Source organism: Macrobrachium nipponense, chromosome 23 (assembly GCF_015104395.2).
Source record: "Macrobrachium nipponense isolate FS-2020 chromosome 23, ASM1510439v2, whole genome shotgun sequence".
NCBI classification, from domain to species: Eukaryota; Metazoa; Arthropoda; class Malacostraca; order Decapoda; family Palaemonidae; genus Macrobrachium; species Macrobrachium nipponense.
The window spans coordinates 30,790,938-30,813,437 of record NC_061090.1 but is presented as its reverse complement, the minus strand read 5'-3'; the positions used below and the strand labels follow the sequence as shown (position 1 = coordinate 30,813,437).

General features: G+C 39.0%; 1 protein-coding gene and 1 long non-coding RNA gene across 3 annotated transcripts in view; one reads left to right on the top strand and one right to left on the bottom strand.

The window, feature by feature from the left end:
• LOC135200155 (uncharacterized) overlaps window positions 1–4,570 on the bottom strand; it is a 72,396-nt gene extending 67,826 nt beyond the window's left edge. Inside the window, exons 1-2 of the long non-coding RNA XR_010311218.1 lie at window positions 3,884–4,570; window positions 715–745 (exon numbers count right to left, since the gene is read on the bottom strand). This is a non-coding gene — a long non-coding RNA (uncharacterized LOC135200155). The remainder of the gene's footprint in view (window positions 1–714; window positions 746–3,883) is intronic.
• Window positions 1–22,500, top strand: part of LOC135200143 (uncharacterized) — a 113,227-nt gene that overhangs the window by 77,653 nt on the left and 13,074 nt on the right. The gene's annotated exons all lie outside the window — the stretch shown is intronic.

Sequence of the window (22,500 nt, the reverse complement as noted above, 5' to 3'; positions counted from 1 at the left end):
TACATAACGATTTCACAACAAATCTTAACACACAACAACCTTTCTTGCCTATTCAGTCCCGTGTCTCTATCAGTTTCCTCGTTAACCTTTCTGTACTCATCTCCCGCTGTGTATTTCGCGACTTCAAACGAAGTCAATTTGATGTTGACCAAACAACATCTCAGCTGCAGATGCCGACTCTGCGCTGCCTTTGTCCGATGCGATTAAAACCTCAAACAATCAAGCCTACGTTATGAAACATCGCGTGAGTTTGGCCATTGTCATTTTGGGGCACGAAACTGAAACACCCTTCCATGAAAAATGCGGTAAATGTTTTCTCTAGGGCTGGCAAAATCTATACTGATAAATCTTCAAAGGTAAACGTAGTAAAATATGTCTTAGTCTATCATTATAACACAACGTTTACCTCTGACTTACAGTGTATTTGGAAAAGATAAAATAAACTCTCTGGTCAAAAGTCAGGGAGTGTTAAATCACCATAGTTAGAGAGATTAGAGAGAGAGAGAGAGAGAGAGAGAGAGAGAGAGAGAGAGAGAGAGAGAGAGCAGTCACTCTTGCACTCAACGCCCATCTATATTAATGGAAGTTTACAACGAAACCCATGATGATAAAGTTACTTGTAACATAACACTTTTTTTTTCTACAATACGTAAACAATTATCCAGCATTAACTAGCAAAAATGTCTTTTTCAAGATTAGATAAAAGCTACTCACGTGAATATGAGACACGGGCCAGTCCTGCCATCTGTTGGGGAAAAAAAGAGAATAGCATTTATAAAATGTTGTGTCTCACCAGATGTAGGTAGCATTTATTATTATTATTTCAGAATGAGTCTCTCTCTCTCTCGCCATCAATAACTATTCAAACACTATTATTATTATTATTATTATCATCATTATCATAGAAAGAGTCGAAAGCCTCTCTCTCTCTCCATCAATAACTATTCACACTATTATTATTATTATTATTATTATCAACATTATTATCATCATAGAAAGAGTCGAAAGTCTCTCTCTCGCCATCAATAACTATTCAAACACTATATTATTATTATCATCATCATAGTAAGAGTCGAAAGTCTCTCTCTCTCTCTCCATCAATAACTATTCAAACACTATTATTATTATTATTATTAATATTATCATCATCATTATTTTCATCATAGAAAGAGTCGAAAGTCTCTCTCTCTCTCGGCATCAGTAACTATTCAATACTATTATTATTATTATTACCATCATCATAGAAAGAGTCGAAAGTCTCTCTCTCTCCATCAATAACTATTCAAACACTATTATTATTATATTATCATCATCATCATCATCATTATTTTCATCATAGAAAGAGTCGAAAGTCTCTCTCTCTCTTTCTCTCCATCAATAACTATTCAAATACTATTATTATTATTATTACCATCATCATAGAAAGACGAAAGTCTCTCTCTCTCTCTCTCCATCATTAACTATTCAAACACTATTATTATTATTATTATCATCAATCATAGTAAGAGTTCGAAGTCTCTCTCTCTCTCTCCTCTCCTCAATTACCTATTCAAGGACACTCTTATTTTTCTTATTAATATTATCATCATCATTAATTTTTCATCATAGAAACTAGTCGAAAGTCTCTCTCTCTCTCGGCATCGTAACTATTTCGCAATACTATTTATTATTATATTACCATCATCAAGAAAGAGTCGAAAGTCTCTCTCTCTCCATCAATCACTATCAAACACTATTATTTTTATTATTATCACTCATCATCAAGTCATTATTTTCTCATAAAAGTCGAAACGTCGCGTCTCTCTCTTTCTCTCATCAAGTACTCTATTCAAATACTATTTATTATTATCATTATTATCATCATAGAAAGAGTCGTAAGTCTCTCTCTCGCAATCAATAACTATTCAACACTATTAATTTTGTTATTTTAATATTCAACGACCATCATTATTTATTTATCATTCAATTTAGACAGAGTCGAAAGTCTCTCTCTCTCTCACTCTCCATCAATAACTATTCAACACTATATTTCAAGCCCACTCAGTTCATAATTAATCTGCCATCTCTCTTATCTTAATTTCCCCAGCCATTATTTTTGTTCAAGTATTAATCTTCATGACCTTTGAAGATAATCTTGATTTATCATCGTTTTTAATTTGATGTGATACACATGTGGTAAACATTTTCTTTCGTTTGGTGAAAATGTAATGCATGTACATATATACATACATGTTGAATACATTAAATGTTTTAAATGAACACTATATACTTGTGTGCGTGTGTGTCTGTATGTATAACTGAATCACGAACGTTTGGAGCGTGATAAATGCATAAATAATGGTATAAGCCACGAAGGAAAGATAAACAACAGGGTAGCTGCAAGATCTTTCGACTCAACGTCCTTTACTTAGCAGACAAACTGACATACATGAGAGAGAGAGAGAGAGAGAGAGAGAGAGAGAGAGAGAGAGAGAGAGAGAGAGATAATACCATCCGATCTAGCTGCCCTGAACAGATATCCGCCAATCTCGTATTGGAGCGGAGGTCGCTACCCACTCAAAAGAAGGCTTTTTCCGAGTCAATTAGCGCAAGACGGGTCATAGGATAAAATACATTTTAGGGCAGCGATATGTCACGCGCCTCAGAGGCCGATATATATGGGAGGAACAGCTGCCAACGGGAGATTTAACCCCCACTTACTCTTCTTCTTCTTGGCGAGAGACCAGGGTACGGAAATATGACAGTCGTGTTGCAAAAAATGTAAATTATAAATATGTTTACTTATATATATATATATATATATATATATATATATATATATATATATATAAATATATATATGTATATATAGTATGTATGTATGTATGTATGCATGTATTCATACACACATGCACATATATATACACATACATAAATATATTATTATATAAATATATATATATATATATATATATATATATATATATATATATATATATATATATATATATAATATATATATATATATATATATATATATATATATATATATATATATATATATATACCTCCACCTTTGGTCTTCCAATAAGTAAAGATAACCAACGCTGAATTTCATCATCATCATCATTTTTATTATTATTATTATTATTATTATTATTATTGATTATTATTATTATTATCATCATCATTATTATTATTATTATTGAACCAAGGAACCCCTGTAACGAGGCTATAATATCCAGAATCAAAGTTCCACAATAGTGTTAAAACTATTTATGTACAGGATTAAAAATGATAAACCTGTTCAATAAATATTTTAAACACTTCTATGGCTTTTAAGTCTCATTATTATTATTATTATTATTATCATTATTAAAGTTAAGCACCATTATAATTCTATCATTATCTACCGGCAAATGTACCCAGGGTATTTGGTAATGACACTGGCATCATCTGTCAAGTAATTCATCATACATGACAGTCGAGATATCTATAATTGATTATTCATTTCCGTTCACATCATTCCTAATCTTATTCATCTCCTTCATTTGAACATTGAATGATTCAGACAATTTCGATTACTCTCTTCGAAAGATGAAACACAATAGGGGCCGGTTGTGGAAAACGAAAGGTCATAAGTACCACCTATGTTAAAGAGATAGCCTTTTCAATAAGAGGGAAAAACACTGACATCCTAGTCTATAACACCAACATAAATAAATTAAACTTTTAAAAAGTTGAAAAATTAAAAGAAAAATAAAAAAACAAAAATAATACAAATATGAAAAACAATAACACCCTCCTTTGTTTTATCTTTGTATCCATTTCTATTTAGTATTTTTATATATAGTTATTTCATTTATTTCATCTAAATTTACCCACAACCATATATTTAGCTTACATTTTATTTACTTTTTTTATTCTCAAATTGATTGTTTATCAATGTGGCTTGCTTACTGTACTTTATCATCATCAGATTCCAGAAGATTTTGATCACCACTCCTATGTCTTTGCCATCAAATTTATCAACAATAAACTCTTCAATTTTAATAACGTTATCATCAACACTTTCCCTTGAAGATCAACTTTAACATCACTGCAACGTTCAATACAAAGTTTATCTTCAATGTCATGTCTCAATATCATCTTTATCACCAATCTAATCTTTAACATCATTAGCTTTATCACCACCATGATCTTCAATGTCATTAACTCCATCACCATCGCACTCATCCTTGTCCAAAATGCAAATGAGTAGCTGTGATCATCACTGGTATGTCTCAGTATCAACTTTATCACCACTATAATCTTCAATGCCACGAACTTCATCACCACTACAATGTCTTTTAACTTTAATAACAATCTGATCTCCTATGTCAATAACTTTATCACCATCATAATTTTCAATGGCAATAACTTTACCATCATCACACTCATCCTTGTCCCAAATGCAAATGAGTAGCTGTGATCATCACTGGTATGTCTCGGTATCAAATTTATCACCACTATAAACCATGATATTAACTTTATCACCAATACAGTCTATAACTTTATTAACAATCTAATCTTCAATGTCAATAACTTTATCACCATCGCACTCACTCTTCCCAAAATTAATCAGTTCTTATCTACATCGCAATCATCTCTTAACCCCAAAAATACCCGAGCGAGGTCTACCTTTAATTAACTCCTATTGTCGAGGTACGAGGACCCAGGTTTGGCTTATTAAGACCCCAATTCAGAGCGACGAAGGTCCGACAATCCAGCAGGAGGTACCTTTCGGTACCTTTTGACCCTCTTGATTGAAACGCCGTGACGAATACAATTCCAGCTTTATGAGGTGGACTCTCTGTGAGGTGCCATGGTCCAGGTGTTTTTCAGCTGGACAGCCTTTGTTATATATCTATTTATTTAGAGTCCAGTGTTTATTCGTTGGATTAAAAAACATATATATATGTAAAAATATATTTATATATATGTAATATATATTTACATACCCTTAAATCCACGGTAGAAAGATAAGAGAAACAGGGATTTGGAACGAGTACTTTCGTAGTATATTTTCTACTTTTGCACATTCATACTTGGTCCAAGTCCCTGTTTCACTTACTCTCTCTACCGTGGATTTAAGGATATTCGCAAGTACGTGTTCCTTCGGGCTACATTGGATATATATATATATATATATATATAATATATATATATATATATATATATATATATATATATATATATATAATTTTACATATTTAGCGGCCTTGAGAGAGGCTATATACGTAAACGGAAATAATTGAAGGAAGACAAGTTGAAATTAATTGAACTTACCGTAAAACTGATTATTAATGAATATTTCTTTAGAGGAAAAGGTCACCAGAAAACTCAGCTCGTTACTTTACAGCTATTTATTTACAAAAGAGGCCCTTGCTGGCCTGGAGAAAAGTGAATGCTATTGGCCCCCACGTTGGGGCTTATAATCTCTCACAAGTGGGTAGCTGGCTAAAGTGTGACTAATTCAAGCTGGTTTCATAAAACTTGGGTAATGCACACTTGCGGGCAGAAAGTCGGCACGTGACTCATGGAATCTGGAAAAGAATCCAGATTAAACAAGATAAAAGGAAAAAATTACTTCTTGTTTGATTAATTAATTCTCTAACACTGGGGAGAAAGAACTTAATGTTTCACTGAGGTATGCAATGACTTTATTGGTCGGGGACGATCACACAAGGGGAAGCATGCGGCCATGAGGCAGTGAGAGGAAACAAAAGGATTTCTTTCTTTTGGGGCTGGAAATCGAATTGGGAAAACGAGGATCACATAGATAATAGGTGATAAGGGACTGGCAATATGCTGTTTCACAAGACATACCTGGATGTCGAGTTCAGTGGCTCTTTGTAGAAAAGCATGGCCCCCCTTTGTCTGAGGCCTGGGTCATCGGCGCGCCACTCACACCCTGGATAGGCCTAACAGGAAGGCAGGTAGTTGGACATCTGTCCGAGATCACGTCTCGCAGCCGACTGAGGCAGAACGCAGGTCGTTTGCTTGGGTGTTGGGATTCAGCTTAACCCCCCCACGAGCAAGGCAAATCCTGGAAAACAAGCATACAGCCAGCAGAGGGGTCACAGGAAAGAGAGCTTAAGATATAGGTCTAAGAAGTACCAATCTGCCTACATCCTTCCCTTTTGAGATACGTCCCTAAAGCTGACAAAAGACACTTTTCCCCCCAACCGGGGAACCCCCTATCTCTGGCTGGCGGGTTTTGGTTCCCGCGTTTCCTAAAAATCAGCTGATATTCTAAAGAAATGGCTGCCGTTTTCCAAATCAAATTAATTAATTGATATCTGGGTAGACGAACGATCTATAAACGTCACAGCTCCCCCTGTTAAGAAGGCATTCACTCCCTTTCGGGCGTGAAGGTCTTGGCTTAAATAAATTGATCGTCTCGACTACCCAGTCCTCCTACTCCAACTTGAAGTTTTTAGAGCAGCGATATGGCTGACTACAATGGCCTACCTAACTTATAGGCAAAGATGCTAAGTGTACTAACTTAATGTAGTGATGTAATCTAGCCTAAGTAATAACTACGGGTTGTCTGTGACGACAGTCTACTCTACCCCTAGATAAGGTTACTTGAAAATCCTACTTGCTACTAACCTAATGCCCTGGTACTAAATCATTAGCCTAACCTACTCAATACAGTTAAAGGGAGACGCAATCATTCCAGAGTGTGGTACGCACAGCAGTAATGTGTCGCCGGAATTGTTAAAATACATGAGGTGAGGTAATGAAGCCATGAGGATGATGAGTGGTTAGTGCATTACCAGGATGGAAATGTAACGAGGTAATTTATATTTTAAGTAAGGGTTAGTATCACCCATGGCTAGGGGTTAGAGGGTTAGTTCTACTGGCAGAGATCAGGCTGGCTACCTTCTCTGGGTAGGTGCCAGGATCACTCTGCAAACGAATGTGACACTGTACCTCTGGCACAGGTGTCAAGGAGAGCATGTGGCTCTTTTGTTAGTATGTTAGTTACGTCCCTTCTTCTTCTTCTTCTTCTTATTCCTCCAGGACCTGGCTATACCAGTCCTAGGAGTAGACAGAGGCACCGACTTTGGGGTAAGGCCAGAAACCCGTATGAGCAGGAGCAGAGGCAGTGGTAGCCTGAGGGATTTCAGGAGAACACCCTACTTCGGTATCGGCAGCAACCGTCGTAGAGGTGGAACCTACTGCAGGGGAGGCCCTCACTTCGGCTGCTGCGACAACCGTCGTAAGGGGAAAACTCCAGGCTGACTCCTGGTCGGGCAGTTCCTGGCTTTCCAGAGGAGGTATGAAGGTTAGGTCTGCCGGAGGTTCATCCTCGGGCGTCAGTGGTGAGGGTGAAGAAGACTCATGGACTTTGGATTGGCCATGGGCTGCGGTAAGCTCCATGCCTGTTGGAGGATCTCCTGTAGGAGGATCCTTGGTTAGGTTAGGCGCCGGCACTAGCTCGGGGCCAGGCGCGGAAGTCAAGTTCTGTGGTGGCTCTACGTCCAGGCTGGACGGAGCTTGGCACTGCTCAGTGCTGCCAAGTGGCACTGGCAGAGTGTGGAGGTCGACTGGACCTGTGACGGGTACCGGAGGTGCAATACCTCTCAGCGTGCCCTTGGAAATGGGAGACAGAGGCTCCTGTCTCTTGTTGAAGGCTAGGCCTTGTGGAACATGGACAGTGTCCGCTGCTGGTAGTCGGCTAGGGCACCTAGGCCAATTCGTAGAGTGCCCTATTACGTTGCAGGTCTTGCAACGGAACTGTGAATGATCAATCTCCCTCCTTGGTAGCGGGGGAGACTGTTGGTGCATACTTCCTGGAGGAAGTAGAATTTCGATAACACCTTGCTTTGGAGTGATTTGTTGAGGGGTTAGGACCCCTAGGCTTTTTGAAATGCGAGGGAGACTTCATGTCTTGCCCTAGGAGGAGGTCGTAACCTCCTGGAATGTAGCTTGCAACTGCAAGGGTACAGATTCTGGAAAAATGAGGTCTGGTGACCCTCAATTGGACGGTCGGAAGGATCAGCTTGATATGGTTGATACCTTCAATGGTTATTAAGTGACGTCTATCGACGTTTGCCCCTCGGGGGATTCGGTCTTCCCGTATTAGGGAGATTTGAGCGCCAAAGTCGTCGTAGGCTCTGACGTGGCTTGGCGGATAATGGCTTTGGAGGGGTGCGACGGTTATAGGGCCCTTAGCTGTGGGTCCTAGAGAAGAAGGATTAGTAACGGCCATTGCGATGGCAGGAATATTGTGGTTCGCGCACCCTCCGTAGTTGGCAGACATGTGACCCTTGCGGCCACAGTCTCGGCAGAACGTGTTCCAGAACCTCTTCCGTGGCACTGGACGGTAAGGCCGAGATGGCCCCACAGGTTGCGAGTCTGTGGAGTCACCAAGGCTGGCAGTGTGCTCTGGCACAGGTGAAGAGTCCTCTCTGGCAGTGATTTGAGGTAGGGAGGTTAAGGAAACCTCCGTTGAATCATCCTCGGAAGCAAGTCCGGGGTTAACTGGTGGGCTTACCTCTTCCAAAGTGGATGAGGTAGGCGGTAAAATGGTAAGAGGCTGAGATGATGCGGAAGAAACGTCTGGCTCTGACACTGGGTCAGGGCCAGGTTCACAAATAAAAGGGATGTCTGGGACATTGGAGGCACTAGCCTCTGAATCTAAAATTGATGTTTGATTATGAGGCATGCTGCAGGGATCCGGTGCATCTGGTAGTGGGAGCTGCGTCCAGGGGAGATACGGCTTAAGTAGATCTCGGCCCAATATCACCTGATAAACATCATGAAATTGGTCAACTACGCCCAGGCGGCACAATGTGGTTTCCTTGGTCACCTGGTCCAGAAAGGGCATTTTTACATTCAGAAGGACCGAAGGAACAGAATAGAGGTTACCGTCAATCCATTCGAACTGAATTTCTTCGTCCGTCTGGATTTTGGCACCCCTAGGCAATGCCTTTCTGGAAATAAGGGAGACCTGGGCTTCGGTGTCGGCCATGACTTGCACCCACTGATAGGCCGTAGGAGACTGTTCATCAGGCAGGGCTACATGGTAGCCTTGGAGAAGTTCACCCTGGAAGCTCTCCTCCCAAGGTAGAGACCGACTTGGGCACTGGTCGGAATCCACAGCATGCCCACGCACACAACAAGGTGCAGAACCTCCGCAAGCACCTCTTACCGGGAGTCCAGCTCACGGTCTGGGGCTTAGAAACTAGCAGAGAGATTGTGTCATCTAGGAGAGCTAGCTCATGCTTTCTCTCTTCTTCTCTTTCCTTTCTCTCTGCTTCTCTGGCTTTCCTCTCTGCTTCTCTTTCTTTTCTCTCTGCTTCTCTGGCTTTCCTCTCTGCTTCTCTTTCTTCCTTTTCCTGCTGGCGCGCAGCAGCCTGCTGCGCCTTTATCCACTGGTCAAGTGCTGGTCCAGTGTAACCAGCCTCCTTGCCCAGAGTTATGAGGGCTCCGAGCTTCTCTAGCTCTCTGGCAAAGAAGTTGCGGGAAGAAGGGGAAGACATTTCCCTTAGGCTGCAGTAGAGGCTCGGAGGAAAATGAAAATAATGGCCAGGAAAGGGTACTGAATGGAATGGGAGTGCCTACTGTGGAAAGTAGCACTCACTTGGAAATGGGTTCTGCGATAATGGTAATGAAAAGTCTGAAAAGACTGGGTGCTCGGTGGCACTTTGTGAATGGCACCTTCTGATGAGGTGAAAAAATCTAATGAAGTGTGCGGCGCACGTCACACTTACGGGCGTTCCCAACTTGGGAGACGTTGGAATGGGCTACCTGTACGTCTGTACAGGTGCGATGGCACTTCAGGAGGCGTTCCTTTTGGACAGCACTAGTAGTGCTGGTATTGCGGCACTTCGGGAGGCGTTCCCTTGATTGGTCCGAAGGATCACTGATCCTCGTACACGGACATTAATGAATTGGGCGTTCCGTAAGGACGGACACGCAGGTTTAATGGCTACCTGTACGGCCTGTACAGGTGCAATGGCACTTATGGAGGCGTTCCTTGGAGCACTGGTATCGTGCTGGTGTGTCCCGGACACTACATGCAGTATACTTAAATATACTGAAGTGAAATGGCACTGCTCATGGCAGAGTGTAATGGTGGAGGAGAGAAAGTAAAAGGTGGGAGTACTTCAGCAGCCAGTCGATGGACAGTGTCAAGAATTAGTGGCACTGTGAAATGGTAAGACCTGACGTGCACTGGTGGTGGCCAGTCCTAAACTGGTAACGACTTCCCTGTCTGGAAGTAATGAATTTGCGTGGCACACTGTGCGAATTGTGCTTGCGGTATACGCAAGTCTTTTGTGATAAAGAAAATGAAAAGACCACCCGGGCAACGACAGATAATGGAAATTTTAGAAATGCTCAGTCCCTCGCTGAAGTACTCGATAAATTAAATAAATAAATGCTTGCAAACTGCAATGGACACAGGCGCGTACGTATCACGCTCAGTGTAAATGAAAGACACAAGAGACTAAAATAAGGTTAATTATGCATGCTATAATTAATGGTAAGATGTAGTACTCTTCGTGAATACTGGGTTCTGGTTTTCTGTCTCTCTCTCTCTCTCTCTCTCTCGGAGAGGGTGAAAAATGATATATGAATGAACTCCCTTATATTGAATTGAACTACTAATGTTAGTTTAATATGACGCAACTTGCGTTAAATGATTTACTTACGTTAACGTGAAATGAAAGAATTGCTTTGGATAACGTTTTATGAAAATGATAACGCGCTCGTGTTGAACGATTTTTACGCTAATAGTAGCGGCTTGCGCTTATGAAATGATTTGCGTTTCGATATGAATTTTACAAAGACGCGTTTTACGTTAACAATTCTTGTGATTTATTCTACTTGAAGATTTACGTTAACTTTATGTAAGATTACTAGGTCCCTGTGAACAGTGAAATGACGGTAAGGATTTTAAAATGAAAATGTTAGCAAACACTTGTGAATGAGGTTACGTTAAGTACGAAGTGAAATGAAACTTTCGCTCAGCGGGCGAGTGAGCGATGCGAGGTGAAACACGTGAGCGAGCTGGGTAGTGCGGATAGCACACAGCGTGTCGTTCAAAACAGCTGATTCTCTGTAAATGCGAAGGCAATTTACAACACAAAATTCTACTTTCTTATTCAAGGCGGATTACGTTAATTTCTCTGGCAGGACGATAGGTACTAGTACCGAGATTGATATTATTTACGTTAAAACTTCGAGACTTACGTTACTTTGCTTAAATTGTTTAGGTAATGCTTAAAGAGATAACAAACATGGCTGCCGCTGTGAGCGAAAACGAAGGCTGGTTGAGACCGCGCAGGCGCGAGAGTGCGCGAAGCTGAATTAAGCTGAGAGGTAAGCGGTTACCAACACTTGGAATGAAAACTAAGTTAGAATGAATTCCCCTAACTTATCACAGACAAAAGAATTGTACACTTCTTTTGCCGTAACTATTAGTAAAACACTCCTAACTAGCTAGGCTTTCTAATACAGCAATAAAACCCTGGCAAAAGCACTCCTAGTTTGATCTGGTCCTTTCTGGCATCTATCTGCACACGTGTTAGTGTGTCGTCCTACGACAACAATGCGATTTACAAAATAACAGAACTCGCTCGGCGCTCTGGCCGTTACAATAATAAGATTTCTACCTTCACATTTGTTTAAAACACTTCTACAATAAAAATACTTAAACGTACCTTAAGCTAACATTGGTTATAGAATAATCATATTAATGAATGGAATACCTTACCGTGAGTCAGTGTCTTTTCTCCCGTGCAAGTGTGCTTAGTTTTGTGCTTTGAAAAACATTTACAGTTTACGTTTTACATCGGATAACGCGATTTACAAGCTTTTTTAAGCAAGCCCAGATTCGATGCTGGCAAGATTCGCCAATTTTACGTATTTAGCGGCCTTGAGAGAGGCTATATATGTAAATGGAAATAATTGAAGGAAGACAAGTTGAAATTAATTGAACTTACCGTAAAACTGATTATTAATGAATATTTCTTTAGAGGAAAAGGTCGCCAGAAAACTCAGCTCGTTACTTTACAGCTATTTATTTACAAAAGAGGCCCTTGCTGGCCTGGAGAAAAGTGAATGCTATTGGCCCCCACGTTGGGGCTTATAATCTCTCACAAGTGGGTAGCTGGCTAAAGTGTGACTAATTCAAGCTGGTTTCATAAAACTTGGGTAATGCACACTTGCGGGCAGAGAGACGGCACGTGACTCATGGAATCTGGAAAAGAATCCCAGATTAAACAAGATAAAAGGAAAAAATGACTTCTTGTTTTGATTAATTAATTCTCTAACACTGGGGAGAAAGAACTTTTAATGTTTCACTGAGGTATGCAATGACTTCATTGGTCGGGGACGATCACACAAGGGGAAGCATGCGGCCATGAGGCAGTGAGAGGGAACAAAAGGATTTCTTTCTTTTGGGGCTGGAAATTGAATTGGGAAAACGAGGATCACATAGATAATAGGTGATAAGGGACTGGCAATATGCTGTTTCACAAGACGTACCTGGATGTCGTGTTCAGTGGCTCTTTGTAGAAAAGCATGGCCCCCCTTTGTCTGAGGCCTGGGTCATCGGCGCGCCACTCACACCCTGGATAGGCCTAACAGGAAGGCAGGTAGTTGGACATCTGTCCGAGATCACGTCTCGCAGCCGACTGAGGCAGAACGCAGGTCGTTTGCTTGGGTGTTGGGATTCAGCTTAACCCCCCACGAGCAAGGCAAATCCTGGAAAACAAGCATACAGCCAGCAGAGGGGTCACAGGAAAGAGCGCTTAAGATCATAAGGTCTAAGAAGTACCAATCTGCCTACATCCTTCCCTTTTGAGATACGTCCCTAAAGCTGACAAAAGACACTTTTCCCCCCAACCGGGGAACCCCCTATCTCTGGCTGGCGGGTTTTGGTTCCCGCGTTTCCTAAAAATCAGCTGATATTCTAAAGAAATGGCTGCCGTTTTCCAAATCAAATTAATTAATTGATATCTGGGTAGACGAACGATCTATAAACGTCACAATATATATATATATATATATATATATATATATATATATATATTATATATTGTGACGAAGTGGCGTAGAGTATCTGGGTCCTGGATACCATTAATACTTGGGGGGGAGTGGGCAAGAGTATCTGGGTACTGGATACCATTAATACCTTGGTGCATGAAATAGTCAAAGATCTGTGTCTGGACACCATTAATATTTGCTAACCCAAATTGCCAAGTATCTGGTTACTACACTTACCATTTGTACTTGCTAATACAAGAGACCCTTTTATTCCTGGGTCCGGGACCCCCTTTGTACTTAGGGCACAGTTCATTCAAGTACCTGGTTGTTACTTACCTCACTACAGACAGACACCTGACCCTTCATCACAAATACTAAACGACTGAAACTCTAAAGGTAAAAGTGATCCCTTTTTCTAACTGAACAGTCAAGAAAACAATCAGTCTAAGTTCATTAAAATATGTGTGAGGTAATCTTAATTAAAGGGCATCACTCGTGCAAATTCAAATTTAAGTATTTCCCTGATTCTGTTTTATTTGTGGGAAACGTCACAATTATCACTCTATATTTCTACCTAAACAAAATAAAATATAGCTGGTGGTTCAATGAAATGCTCATATAAATTTTAAATACAAAAGTTTATTTCTAAATTCAAAATTTATAAGTGAAATTCACAATCTCAGGGAAATTGTTATTACTTGAAAACAAAAGTTTAATTAATTCTTGAATTAATTATTAAGCAAAATTAAATCAAAGTTTATCAAGAAAATTAATTAAATTAAATCATAAAGCAATAATTAAACTTGAAATTCAATTTAATTAAATGCAAGTTAATTCACAAGTGTAAGATTCAAAATTTACACAATAGAATATTATTCAAACTAATTAAACAAAATAAAGACAATGCAGAAAAACATAATGCATAATATGAAAACAATTAAAGCATTGACAGTACAAACATTATGCATATAAAAATGGAATATATCAAAAGAACAAAGCAAAAGATAAATGTTTAGAAATGATAAAACTCCGAAGTGCACTTCAAAACATTTGTAAAAATACCTTATACACGGCTGCAGCGTCAATCAAAAGGCCTGTTACAATTTTACACTTTTTCACTATTTTCTTGGCGCCTTCACAAAAACCAATAGATATAACACTATGTTCAGATTCCACAAACAACACATATATTACTAAGAATTATATAAAAATGAGTGACCAGCTCGTTACGTTAAGTTACTGAAACAGCCTCGCGAGCGAGCGAGAGAGAGAGAGATTTTTAGAGAGAGAGAGAGAGAGAGAGTATAACGCACGCCGCTATGTCTCAAAGCGAATGAAAGGTTCTCTCGCCCCATAAACGATTAGTCTATAGTTGAAGGCGAAAACATATTACGTCATCTCTATAGGAATAGCTATGAATAAGGCTCCCTTGTTCCATTACAGGACCTACCGCATACAACAACACTACGCCCATGTTTACATCGATAAAGGAAAATGCTTGGCTAAGACATTCTCAAAGTAGGAATATGACTCTCTTAAAAGGCTTATGAGCTTTCACTCTCTGTGTGTCTTACGTACTTCAAAATGAAAAATGGATCACTTAAGGCATGTTATCTTTAAATTTGGGAAATCTGAACACAGAAACAAACATTTTGTACCATGATACACAAGTTCTGATGTGAATTAATCATATTACCACAATTATAATTGCATTCCAAACTTACATTATAAGATTCCACCCCCCAGCAGATTAGTTATTCCGGGGTTGAATTCAACGATTCACAACGGGATAAATAATCGGCAACTACATTGTTCTTACCAGATATGTGCTCAACCTTTATATTATACTGTTGCAAGCACAAAGACCACCTGGTCAGTCTTTGATTATGGTTTTTCATCTGTTGTATGAATGACAGTGGATTGTGATCAGACAACACTAAAACCTCTTCATTCCTAGGTCTGTTCACATACACTTCAAACTTTTTCAATGCTGTGATTAAGGCTAGAGTTTCCTTTTCAATAGTTGCATAGTTTTTCTGATGCCTTTTCAGTTTCGAAGACAGGAAACACACAGGGTGTAGGAGGTTATTTTCATCTTCTTGAAGTAGAACAGCTCCAATTCCACAATCAGAGGCATCAACTTGTATCACAAATTTCTTATTAAAGTCTGGAGCTTGAAGCACGGGTCTTGAAGTTAAAATGGTTTTTACCTTCTCAAAGGATTCTTGACATTCTGGAGTCCAAACAAACTTAGCTTTGGGACTAGTTAAGTCTGTCAAGGGAGCTACTACGGCTGTGAAATTTGGACAGAAACGACGATAGAATCCAGCCATGCCCAAAAATCTTTGAAGTTGCTTCCTAGTAGTAGGGGGGGTAGCCTTATGGATACCTTCCACATTAGCATTCACCGGAGCGAGAAGGCCTTTTCCAACTTCAAACCCAAGGTACTGAACAGTCGCCTTCCCAAACTCACTCTTCTCTAGGTTGACTGTTAGTCCTGCCTCTTGTAGTTTCTTGAAAACTTTCTTCAGGATCTGCAGATGTTCTTCCACATTGTAGAGTAAATGACTATGTCATCAAGGTATACACCTACTCCTTCTATAGATCCTAGCAGTTGATCCATCACTCGTTGAAATGTGGCTGGTGCATTCATCAGACCAAATGGCAATACAGTATACTGATACAATCCAAAAGGAGTAATAAAAGCTGACAGCAACTTCGCATTTTCATCTAAGGGTATCTGATAATATCCCTTCAATAAGTCTATCTTGGAAACAAACTTGGCTTGCCCAATATTATCAAGTAACTGATCTATAAGAGGCAAGGGATAATTGTCAGCCAAACTAATGGAATTCAGTTTCCTATAATCAGTACACATCCTAAAGGAGCCATCAGGTTTCTTCACTAACACACATGGAGAACTGAAGTGACTTGAACTGGGTTCTGCTAATCCATGTTGCAGCAAATAATGAACTTCTTTCTTCAGAACATCTCGATGATAAGGTGATAAGCGATAAGCTCTTTGCTTGAATGATTTTCCATCTTCTTTGATCTTGATTTCATGTTTTGTCAGATTAGTACGTCTGGGTACATCTGCAAAAATCTCTGTGAAGCTTCTAATCACTTCACTCAATTCCTCACCTTGTTCAACATTAAGATGTTTCAGTTATTCCTCCAAAATTTTCAAAAATTGAAGAATTATTCATCTTGCTTTCAGCTCCCAATTCATCGTCTTCGTAGATGAACGTTGTCTGTATTATTGACACAGTTTCAGTTCTAGTGTCTGAGAAGTAAGGTTTCAAAAGGTTCACATGAATCTTCCTCTGTCGTTTACTTCTTTCTGGTGTTTCAATCACATAAGTTCTATCACTTAACTTCTCAATTATCCTGTAGGGACCTTGAAATTTATTGGTAAGGGGAAATCTCTTGACTGGCAGAAACACTAACACTTGTTGACCAACACTAAAACTTCTTAGCTTAGTCTTTCTGTCATAGTTCCTTTTCATTTTCTCTTGACTAATTTTCAAATTTTCTAAAGAGAATTTTCTAATCTCTTCCAACCTTTTCCTTACGTTCTTCACATACTCTTCTTGGATTTCCTCTTTATTTTCTTCCCAATTTTCTGCAAGAATCTTCAAAGGTCCTCTCACTTCTCTTCCAAAAATCATCTCATTAGGTGAACATCCCATGCTTTCTTGATAAGCATTCCTAACTTCAAATAACATTAAGGGTAAACCAACATCCCATTCTCTTCCTGACTCAGAACAATACTTTGTCAGCATACTTTTCAATGTCTGGTGGAACCTTTCCAAGGCACCTTGAGTTTCTGGATGAAAGCAGTTGATAACTGTTGTTTTACCCCCCCCAATAAGTTCATCACATCCTGGAATAACTTGGAAGTAAAGTTCATTCCTCTATCACTTAGTACAATTTCTGGTATACCAAACTTGGAGAAAAACTCCAATAGTTTCTCAGCAACTATCTTGGCAGACATGTTTCTGACAGGGATCGCTTCAGGATATCTGGTAACAGGACACATTAATGTCAACAGATATTCATTTCCTTTCTTCGTCTTCGGAAGCGGTCCAACCATATCTATAATCACCTTGTTAAAGGGTTCTCCTCTAACTTCTATAGGTTGTAAGGGGGCTTTCTGAATGGTTTCATTAGGTTTTCCAGCTATCTGGCAGGTATGACACTCTCGACAGAACCTGCTAACATCTTTATGAAGTCCAGGCCAGAAAAAATATCTCATGATCTTCTCCACAGTCTTCCTGATTCCCATATGTCCAGATTCATGAGCTACTGCTACTACTTGCTTTCTCAATGGACATGGAATCAAAATCTGATGATATTCGCCCCATTCAGCATTTCCGGGTATATCTGAAGGATTATACTTCCTCATCAGCAAACCTTCCTTCAGATAATAACAGGTAGGAGTTTGTTGCATCTCTTCCTGATCAACAACTCTGAAGAACAAATCAGCTAACGATGCATCCCTCTTCTGCAAGTCCATTAGCTTCTCTCTTGTTACCTGTCCAACTTCAATAGTTGAACTATCAATATCTGCTACCTCAGCTACTGCAGTTTCCCGACTATCTTCAGGAACACCTTGACTACTCGGAGTCTCTTCAGGAACAACAGATTCTTCATTTTCTTGGGAAATCTCTTCTCGGTCAGCTCCACGGGAGGCATCACTCCCCTGGAACAATTGTTCTAAGTTCAAAGATCCTTCACTTGATCCATCTTGGGCGTGCAAATCCTCAGTTTCTTCACCAACAGTCGTAATTCTCCTCATACTTCTGGTAGTTTACACAACTAGGGAACAGGTGGGGGTTATTCTTCCCAACTCTACCGTAGGACTAATCCTCAACGGTTTGTCTGTCACTACAGGACAAGGAACAAATGGAACACCACCAACTTCATTTCCCAACAGAACATGTACACCTTCCACAGCCAGTGAGTCCTTTACAGCAAAATCAACACTCCCTGTCACCAATTCACAGGACAGGTGTAAGCAGCATATAGGAGTTACTTCCTCTCCTCCTATACCCTTCAAAATAACTGAATCTCCAGTGAGATTCTTCTCCATCATTGGGTGAGCACCACGTAACACCACACTATGGTTGCTCCCTGTATCACGTAAAATCTTGACTGGTACCTGTACTCTCTTCCTGAGTTGCCAGTGTACCCTCATAGATATATGGCTTAAAAGCTTGTTTCCAAAAAAAATTGCTCAGCCACTCACTGCTTGAAGTTACATTTCCACTGGTTGCTAAACACTCAGCTTGTTTAGTTTCAGTCTTTCCTGTAGTCGGATTCCTCCCCACATTCTTCTTAACAGTCTGTTTGACCTGGTCACCTCTTAATATTTGACCAACAAGCTTAGACTGCTGATAATTCCAATAACACTCTTGACTGAAGTGTCCTGCTCTTCCACACTTGAAGCAGACAACATTAGCTTTTGCAACTGTCTTGCAAAATTAGATGAGGATTTCACATTAGCTTGCTGAGAAGTATTATTACTTGTAGGTTTCCCACTAATAATATTGTTCCTGAAACCTGGATGAGACTTAAAACCTGGGCGTGGTTGATTCTGGTACTTGACCATTCTAATTACGCCTGCTACTAATTATATTGTAGTCCTCACTCAGTGTAGCAGCTTTGTCAAGTTTTTTTAATAACCTCTCTCTCTCTCTCTCAAATAGGCTCTTATATGCTCAGGAATACCTTTAAAATATTGCTCTAAAACAACTAACTCTTCTAACTCTTCAAAATTTGTAACTTTAGCTGCCTCCAACCATCTTTTAAAACACCTTCTCACGTTTATAAGCATAATCCAAGAAAGTTACTTTTTCATCCTTTCTTAAGTTTCTGAATCTTTCATTGTAGTACTCTGGGGTCAACTGGTATACTTGTAGCACATTATGTTTGAGCACCTTATAATCTTTACACTGATCAGCTGTTAAGGCTAGATAAGCACTTCTCCCTTTACCAATCAAGACACTTTGTAGCAAACTGACATTTATCTTCTGGCCATCCCATACCTGAAGCCACTTTCTCAAAGTGATCAAAGAACTCATCTGGAGCCTCTTCAGTAAACTTAGGGATCAACTTCTGCACTCTTACTACATCAAATGCAAGGTCTTGATTACCATGGTTAGGGTTAGACGGTGTTGCAGGTAATGTGGATCTAGCTCTTATCAATTCCATCTCCCTTTCATGTCTTGCAATATCTCTTTCCTCTTTTATCCTTTGCCTTTCATCTTCTGCAGCTTTTTTCTTCTTCCCTTTTTCTCTTCTTTCTTGTTTTTCCCGGTCTATTCTCTCTCTTTCAGCCTGCATTTTCAGCTTAATCAAACTTTCTTCTGCTTCTATGCATCTGAGTTCCAATTCTGCATCACTTTTCTCTTTCTTTTCTACTTGCTTATTTATAAGATCAGCCTGTGCTACATTCAACAACTCTTGAGCCAATTCTAACTCATCATCATCAGTTATTCTACCAGAGTCTATCAATGCTTGCATGGCAATGCATTTGATTTGTGCTTTTATCATGCTACTAAACACATGACAACCACATGCTTCTGCTAGAGCACTCCACTGTGCCTTAGTCAGAGTAGTTTCGACAACACTTGGATGGAAGGGGCTGCTAAAAATTCTGAGTATCGAATGGAGCCATTTTTTCAAATCAAATACAATTCTTACAATAAAAATGCAAAAAACAAATATATGGTCACTCTAACAAAATATATTCCTAACACCACCAGTATAAGCTAGAGTGATAATGTGATTTGTTTTCCTCCCTGGTTTCTGGGGATCATTGATACTTGGTACATAAAGTGCCAAATATCCCGGGTCTAGGCACCATCAATACTTGTGACAAAGTGGCGTAGAGTATTTGGGTCTGGATACCATTAATACTTGGGGGGGAGTGGGCAAGAGTATCTGGGTCTGGATACCATTAATACTTGGTGCATGAAATAGTCAAAAGATCTGTGTCTGGACACCATTAATATTTGCTAAACCCAAATTGCCAAGTATCTGGTTATTACACTTACCATTTGTACTTGCTAATACAAGAGACCCTTTTATTCCTAGGTCCGGGATACCCTTTGTACTTAGGGCACAGTTCATTCAAGTACCTGGTTGTTACTTACCTCACTACAGACAGACACCTGACCCTTCATCACAAATACTAAACGACTGAATACTCTAAAGGTAAGAGTGATCCCTTTTTCTAACTGAACAGTCAAGAAAACAATCAGTCTAAGTTCATTAAAATATGTGTGAGGTAATCTTAATTAAAGGGCATCACTCATGCAAATTCAAATTTAAGTATTCCCTGATTCTGTTTTATTTGTGGGAAACGTCACAATAATCACTCTATATTTCTACCTAAACAAAATAAAATATAGCTGGTGGTTCAATGAAATGCTCATATAAATTTTAAATACAAAAGTTTATTTCTAAATTCAAAATTTATAAGTGAAATTTACAATCTCAGGGAAATTGTTATTACTTGAAAACAAAAGTTTAATTAATTCTTGAATTAATTATTAAGCAAAATTAAATCAAAGTTTATCAAGAAAATTAACTAAATTAAATCATAAAGCAATAATTAAACTTGAAATTCAATTTAATTAAATGCAAGTTAATTCACAAGTGTAAGATTCAAAATTTACACAATAGAATATTATTCAAACTAATTAAACAAAATAAAGACAATGCAGAAAAACATAATGCATAATATGAAAACAATTAAAGCATTGACAGTACAAACATTAAGCATATAAAAATGGAATATATCAAAAGAACAAAGCAAAAGATAAATGTTTAGAAATGATAAAACTCCGAAGTGCACTTCAAAACATTTGTAAAAATACCTTATACACGGCTGCAGCGTCAATCAAAAGGCCTGTTACAATTTTACACTTTTTCACTATTTTCTTGGTGCCTTCACAAAAACCAAGATATAACACTATGTTCAGATTCCACAAACAACACATATATTACTAAGAATTATATAAAAATGAGTGACCAGGTCGTTACGTTAAGTTACTGAAACAGCCTCGCGAGCGAGCGAGAGAGAGAGAGATTTTTAGAGAGAGAGAGAGAGAGAGAGAGTATAACGCACGCCGCTATGTCTCAAAGCGAATGAAAGGTTCTCTCGCCCCATAAACGATTAGTCTATAGTTGAAGGCGAAAACATATTACGTCATCTCTATAGGAATAGCTATGAATAAGGCTCCCTTGTTCCATTACAGGACCTACCGCGATAAAAACAAAAAAAAAAAAAAAAAAAAAAAAAACTACGCCCATGTTTACATCGATAAAGGAAAATGCTTGGCTAAGACATTCTCAAAGTGGGAATATGACTCTCTTAAAAGGCTTATGAGCTTTCACTCTCTGTGTGTCTTACGTACTTCAAAATGAAAAATGGATCACTTAAGGCATGTTATCTTTAAATTTGGGAAATCTGAACACAGAAACAAACATTTCATACCATGATACACAAGTTCTGATGTGAATTAATCATATTACCACAATTATAATTGCATTCCAAACTTACATTATAAGAATTATATGTATATATATATATATATATATATATATATATATATATATATATATATATATATATTTCATATACGGAACATTCGTATGTTCCTGGTAATTATGATTTCATTTGTACCCTCGGTATGGTAATAGATCTCTCTCTCTCTCTCTCTCTCTCTCTCTCTCTCTCTCTCTCTCTCTCTCGTGATACCTATTTAACAATATTGAAAGTTGTTCAAGTCTTATTTTGAAAAATGTAGGTCTAAAAACACCCATAAAAATATAATCACGGAAAAATTCAAACCATTTATCAAGACGGTACTGAAGGCAACAAATAATCAGAAAAGCAAAGAAGATATAACACAACTTCGTTTGTCGACTTGCTCTCACAAAGAACGCTCCCCCACCCCCCCACAACCATTCGATATTCAACGCTATATCGCTGCGTCTCGTTTTGAATGAACGTGAAAGGTAAACAGGATCTTAAACACAACAGAGATACTCTGATAAGATACTTCCTAACACCCTGTTCACTCATTCATTCATGACTGACTCTCTCTCTCTCTCTCTCTCTCTCTCTCTCTCTCTCTCCTTTCAATGAGCGAGTCTTCTCTTGTTTTCCCAAGACGTTTAAACAAAGAAAAATCGTCCGCCACAACAATCGTTGTTTTTCATACGGGCTATGAAGCTTATCAAACTGAGAAACAACACTGAAGACCATCTGAGAAACAGGACTACGATTGAGGAGCGTGAGGTACAACGTTAGGTTTTGAGAAACAGCACTAAGGGTCGACGAACGTCTGAGAACATCAGTGGGATTTGAAGACCATCCGGAAAAACAACACCAGGAGTGAAGACCATCTCAGAAACGCGCTAGGACTGAAGGACATCAGAGAAACAACAACGGAACTGAAGAACATC